This window comes from Salvelinus sp. IW2-2015, linkage group LG13 (genome assembly GCF_002910315.2).
Source record: "Salvelinus sp. IW2-2015 linkage group LG13, ASM291031v2, whole genome shotgun sequence".
Taxonomy (NCBI): domain Eukaryota; kingdom Metazoa; phylum Chordata; class Actinopteri; order Salmoniformes; family Salmonidae; genus Salvelinus; species Salvelinus sp. IW2-2015.
The window spans coordinates 47,171,060-47,177,610 of NC_036853.1; positions in this window are offsets into that span (position 1 = coordinate 47,171,060).

Sequence of the window (6,551 nt, forward strand, 5' to 3'; positions counted from 1 at the left end):
TGCGTGAAATTTTCCAGATTGACTTACCTTCATGTCTTAAAGTAATGATGGACTGTCGTTTCTCATTGTTCTTACAATAATATGGACTTAGCCCTATTTGGTAAAAGACCATCTTCTGTATACCATCTCTACCTTGTCACAACACAACTGATTGGCTCAAATACATTAAGAAGGAAAGAAATTCCACAAATCCCATCTGTTAATTGACCTCTTGAAGCTAGGGGACAGAATTTTTATGTTTGGAAAAATAACGTTCCCAATGTAAGCTGCCTATTTCTCATGTCCAGATGCTAGAATATGCATATCATTGACAGAGTAGGATAGAAAACACTCTAATGTTTCCAAAACTGTCAAAATATTGTCTGTGAGTGTAACAGAACTGATTTTGCAGGAGAAAACCTGAGGAAATCCAACCCGGAAGTGCCTTTTATTTTGAAAAATCACTGTTCCATTGCCTTTCGTCCATTTAAAGGGATATCAACCAGATTCCTTTTCCTATGGCTTCCTCAGGGTGTGAACAGTCTTTAGACATAGTTTCAAGCTTTTATTCTGAAAAATTAGCGAGATTTATCAAAACGCGTCAGTGGATAGCTGAATGTCCTTCCATTAGTTCATGCGCGCAAAAGTTGTAGCTCGACATTTTCCTTATCTCTGTTATTGAATAGTTTACCGTCCGGTTGAAATATTATCGATTATTTATGTTAAAAACAACCTGAGGATTGATTAAAAATGTTTGACATGTTTCTACGAACTTTACGGATACTATTTGGAATTTTCGTCAACCCTTGCATAACGCGCCAAACAAATAGAGTTTTTTTWATATAAAAATTATCTTTATCGAACAAAAGGAACATTTATTGTGTAACTGGGAGTCTCATGAGTGCAAACATCCGAAAATCATCAAAGGTAAGCGATTAATTTTATTGCTTTTCTGACTTTCGTGACCAATCTCCATTGCTGCTAGGTGTTCGTAATGTTTTGTCTAGTGATCGATAAACTCACACAAACGCGTGGATTGCTTTCGCTGTAAAGCATATTTTCAAAATKTGACACGACAGGTGGATTAACAACAAGCTAAGCTGTGTTTTGCTATATTGCACTTGTGATTTCATGAATATACATTTTTTTAGCAATTTTTTGGGAATTTGGCGCTCTGCAATTCAGCGGTTGTTGATGAAAATGATCCCGCTAAAGGGATCCGTGCGTCAAGAAGTTAATTGAAATGCATTCCAGGTGACTACCTCATGAAGCTTATTGAGAGAATGCCAAGAGTGTGCAAAGCTGTCGACAATGCAAAGGGTGGCTATTTGAAGAATCTCAAAAATAAAATATATTTTGATTTGTTTAACATTTCTTTGGTTACCACATGATTCCATATGTGTTATTTCATAGTTTTGATGTCTTCACTATTATTCTACAATGTAGAAAATAGTCAAAATAAAGAAAAACCCTTGAATGAGTAGGTGTGTCCAAACTTTTGACTGGCACTGTATAGGATGCCCATGATTTTCTACCAAGATGTTCGACAAGCAGGTATCCACATACTTTTGGTCAGGTAGTGTATCTTGCACAAAGACCATATATAATATTCAAGGTTGAGAAGTAACGGATCACATGTAAACCATTACATGTAACGGATTACAAAAATACTAATTGTAGCCTAATCCATTACATTGCCAGCTAAAAATATTGTAATCAGATTACAGATTCCTTTTGAAAAACTAGATGATTACTTTGAGGATTCCTTAAAAATTCAGAAAATATGTTGTTTTGCGCAAAAATTATTTGAGAACTTTCTGTTTTCTCAATAGATAGGTTTCCATCCAATTGGTGGCAGATTTTCATGCGAATATTCTAAAATCTGCATAAAGAAGGTACGCGCATTTTACCACCAGGGGTGTTTCCACCAAGCAGACAAGTTTCACATAAAAATCAGTGCATGATGACGCATTTTTCGCTTAAGTTTCAATACACCGAATAAAAATATAATGTTCAATGTGTTTCCATCCCATTTTCAACTCTACCGATAGTTTTGTCACAAACTGTTGCGTTAAATCGCAAATGTTCTTACTCTGGTCTTGGGACGTGCGCTCTAGCCGTCAGCTCGCAAATACAGTCTGCTCAAACTCACACACTTTTGATAGACAGCTGCAAATTATTGAAATATCTAAGTGTCACCAACAAAAACGTAAACAATAGGCCTATAGCAAATGCAGCATATGGCATACATTTTTCACATGCAAATAGCTGACCAGAGTTGCTGACCAGAGTTGACCAGAGTTGTGTCAATGAGGTGGCTGGTTTTCAATTGGATAACACATGGTTTGTGCAGCCTGAAGTATGGTGCATTGGGATGTTATCACAAACTTTAACATTTGTAACAACCATGGTAACAAGCATTAATTGTTACACCCCTGTAATTACAGACTGCAATTACCACCAGTTACATGTTGTTATTACAGTGTAACTATAAAATATAAAAATGAATTACAATACTTGTTACAGTGGAGTAACATATAATTACACTGTAATATGTAATTACACTGTAATATGTAATTACACTGTAATAAGGACCCCTTAAACTGAAGTGTTACCTATTTTTCTTGCACGTTGACATTAGAGTATTTTGTGTAGATCGTTTTAATCCCATTTTGTAACAACAAAATGTGGAAAAAGTTAAGGGGTGTAAATACTTTCTGAAGGCATTGTATATGTAGATATATTTTCTTTATTTATATATTAGATCAATACATTTTCCAAATATATTTACATATCTTTCTATTTTATTTAAATATATTATGTTTCTCTACACACAATGTTTCTCTACACACAATCACATACAATCATCATTTGAGGAATGAGGAATCATTGTGTAAGACAAATCAGAAAGGCTAAATCTGATTATTATGTAAACACTCTTTTGGATTGTAATGGGAACCCGGCTACATTCTGGAAAACTGTCAAATCCCTGAAGAGTTCTACTTCCTTCTCTCTGCCACAACAAATTAATTCACTGGCCTCATTACACAAAAAAATTACATCATTGATGCATTTAATCACAATTTTATTTCAGTGGGCTATCTCTTGAAAATAACTCTGAAGCCTATTCACAATGATATTGGGCTGGATGCTGATAGGCGGTACTTGCTGAATGATCAGAAAAATGATAGTCAAATCTTTTCTTTTAGGCCATTTACAGAAAGTCCTGGATGCTTTGGTAGCAATAGACAACAATAAATCCACAGGGGCTGACCAATTGGATCCTGGTCTGCATAAGTGTGCAGCGCCCATCATTGTTGGCTCAATAACCCACATTTTTTATTTAACACTGTTATCAGGAAATATTCAAAAAGTATGGAAATCAGCTCTTGTGCTGCCACTCCATAAAGATGGGGATAGTAGTGTTCTTTTTATCTGAGAAATTTATTTTTTTGCTATGCCCAGGCTTAAATCAATCATGGGAGCTCTGACGCCTGTTTATGGTTTCAGAACTCAGGCCATTTGTAACGCTTGTCGTGGTTGGAAGAAGAGGAGGACCAATGCGCAGCGTGGTAAGTGTCCATATTGTTTTAATATGAATAATGAACACTGAACAAAAACAATAAAACGACAAACGAACACTCCTGTACGGTGAAACAAAACACAGAACAGAAAATATAATCACCCACAAAACACAATGAAAAACAGGCTACCTAAATATGGCTCCCAATCAGAGACAAAGACTGACACCTACCACTGATTGAGAACCATACTAGGCCAAACACATAGAAATAGAACAATAGAACAAAACATAGAAAAAACAACATAGAATGCCCACCTCAACTCACGGCCTGACCAAACTAAAATAAAGACATAACAAAGGAACTAAGGTCAGAACGTGACACCATTGTGATTGATGGGGTTAAGTCTGAATTTCTTTCTTGAAATACATAAAGGTGTACCACAGGGGTCAATCTACAGTGCATTCAGAACGTATTCAGACCCCTTGACTTTTTCCAAATTTTGTTGCGTTACAGCCTTATTCTTTTACTTCATCAATCTACATACACACAATACCCCATAATGACAAAGTAAAAAAAAATCAGGTATAAAATATATATATATATATATATATACATATACATACCTTATTTACATAAGTATTCAGACCCTTTGCTATGAGACTCGAAATTGAGCTCAGGTGCATTCTGTTTCCATTGATCATCCTTGAGATATTTCTACAACATGATTGGAGTCCACCTGTGGTAAATTCAATTGATTGGACATGATTTGGAAAAGCACACAAAATCAAATAACATTTTATTGGTCACATACACGTGTTTAGCAGATGTTATTGCGGGTGTAGTGAAATGCTTGTGCTTATAGTTCTGACACTACAGCAGTATCTAACAAGTAATATCTAACAATTTCACAACATATACCCAATACACACAAATCTAAGTAAGGAATGGAATTAGGAACATATAAATATATGGACGAGCAATGTCAGAGCGGCATAAACTAAGATACAGTAGAATAGTATAAAATACAGTATATACATATGAGATGATTAATGCAATATATGTAAACATTATTAAAGTGACTAGTGTTCCATTTATTAAAGTGGCCAATGATATCAAGTATGTGTTTTTAGGCAGCAGCCTCTCTGAGCTAATGATGGCTATTTAGCAGTCTGATGGCCTTGAGATAGAAGCTGTTTTTCAGTCTCTCTGTCCCAGCTTTGATGCACCTGTACTGACCTCGCCTTCTGGATGATAGCGGGGTGAACAGATCAACTGGTCCCACAGTTGACAGTGCATGTCAGAGCCCAAACCAAGCCATGAGGTCAAAGAAATTGTCCATAGACCTCTGAGACAGGATTATGGGTACCAAAACATTTCTGCAGAATTGAAGGTCCCCAAGAACACAGTGGCCTCCAATATTCTTAAATGGATATGTAATATTCCAAACTGGCTGGCCGCCCAGCCAAACTGAGAAATCGGGGGGAAAGAGCCTTGGTCAGGGAGGTGACCAAGAACCCGATGGTCACTCTGACAGAGCTCCAGAGTTTCTCTGTGGAGATGGGAGAACCTTCCAGATGGACAACCATCTCTGCAGCACTCCACCAATCAGTCCTTTATGGTAGAGTGGTCAGACGGAAGCCACTCCTCAGTAAAAGGCACATGACAGCCCTCTTGGAGTTTACCAAAAGGCACCTAAAGTATTCTCAGACCATGAGAAACAAGATTCTCTGGTCTGATGAAACCAAGATTGAACTCTTTGGCCTGAATGCCAAGCGTCACATCTGGAGAAAACCTGCCACCATGTTTTTCAGCGGCAGGGACTGGGAGACTAGTCAGGAATGAGGGAAAGATGAACGGAGCAAAGTACAGAGAGATCCTTGATCAAACCCTGCTCCAGAGCACTCAGGACCTCAGACTGGGGCGAAGGTGCACCTTCCAACAGGACAACGACGCTAAGCACACAGCCAAGACAACGCAGGGGTGGCTTTGGGACAAGTCTCCGAATGTCCTTGAGTGGCACAGCCAGAGCCCGGACTTGAACCCGATCTAGCATCTCTGGAGAGACCTGAAATTAGCTGGGCAGCAATGCTCCCCATCCAACCTGACAGAGCTTGAGAGGATCTGCAGAGAAGAATGGGAGAAACTCCCCAAATGTGCCAAGCTTGTAGCGTCATACCTAAGAAGACTTGAGTCTGTAATCACTACCAAAAGTGCTTCAACAAAGTTCTGAGTAAAGGGTCTGACTATTTATGTACATTTTATATTTCAGTTTTTATAAATTTGCCAAAATGTCTAATAACCTGTTTATGCTTTGTCATTATGGGGTATTGTGTGTAGATTGATGAGGGGGGGAAACTATTTAATACATTTTAGAATAAGGTTGTAATGTAAGAAAATGTGGGAAAAGTCCAGGGGTCTGAATACTTTCCGAATGCACTGTATTTGTGGATGATACTATTATCAATGCTATAGCCACGACTGTTGATTGGCTGTGTCTAAACTACAGTCAGATGTTATAGCTATGCAGGAATCCCTTGCTGATTTAAAACTTGTGCTTATTACGGGCAAAACTAAATTGAACCTCTCATAAGAATGTTTCTACAGAAACAGATCGTGCCTTTCTCTAAGCAGTAGGAAGCAGGTTATTCAGTCAACCTTTATCTGTTCTTGATTAATGTGATACTATTTATCAAAGTGCAGCTGCTGCTACTCTTAAACCTTTGGATGCTATCTACCATAGTGCCATTCATTTTGTTACAGGTTACAGTTTTGATACTCATTACTGTATCCTGTATCAAAAGGTTTGCTGTACTTCGCTAAAGACCCGTAGATTTCAATATTACTCCCTTTTTGTTTACAAGGCCCTACATAAAAGGCAGTTTTATCTAACTTTGTTGTTGAAGTATAGACACCTGAGTTGCCTAAACCATTCACATGATTTGTTAACTCTTGAGGTTCCTAGGGTCTCCTCCGAACTAGGTAAATCTGCTTTTAGTTTTAATGCACTGTATTGCTGGAACAAAATTCAAAACACATTTATTCTGATGT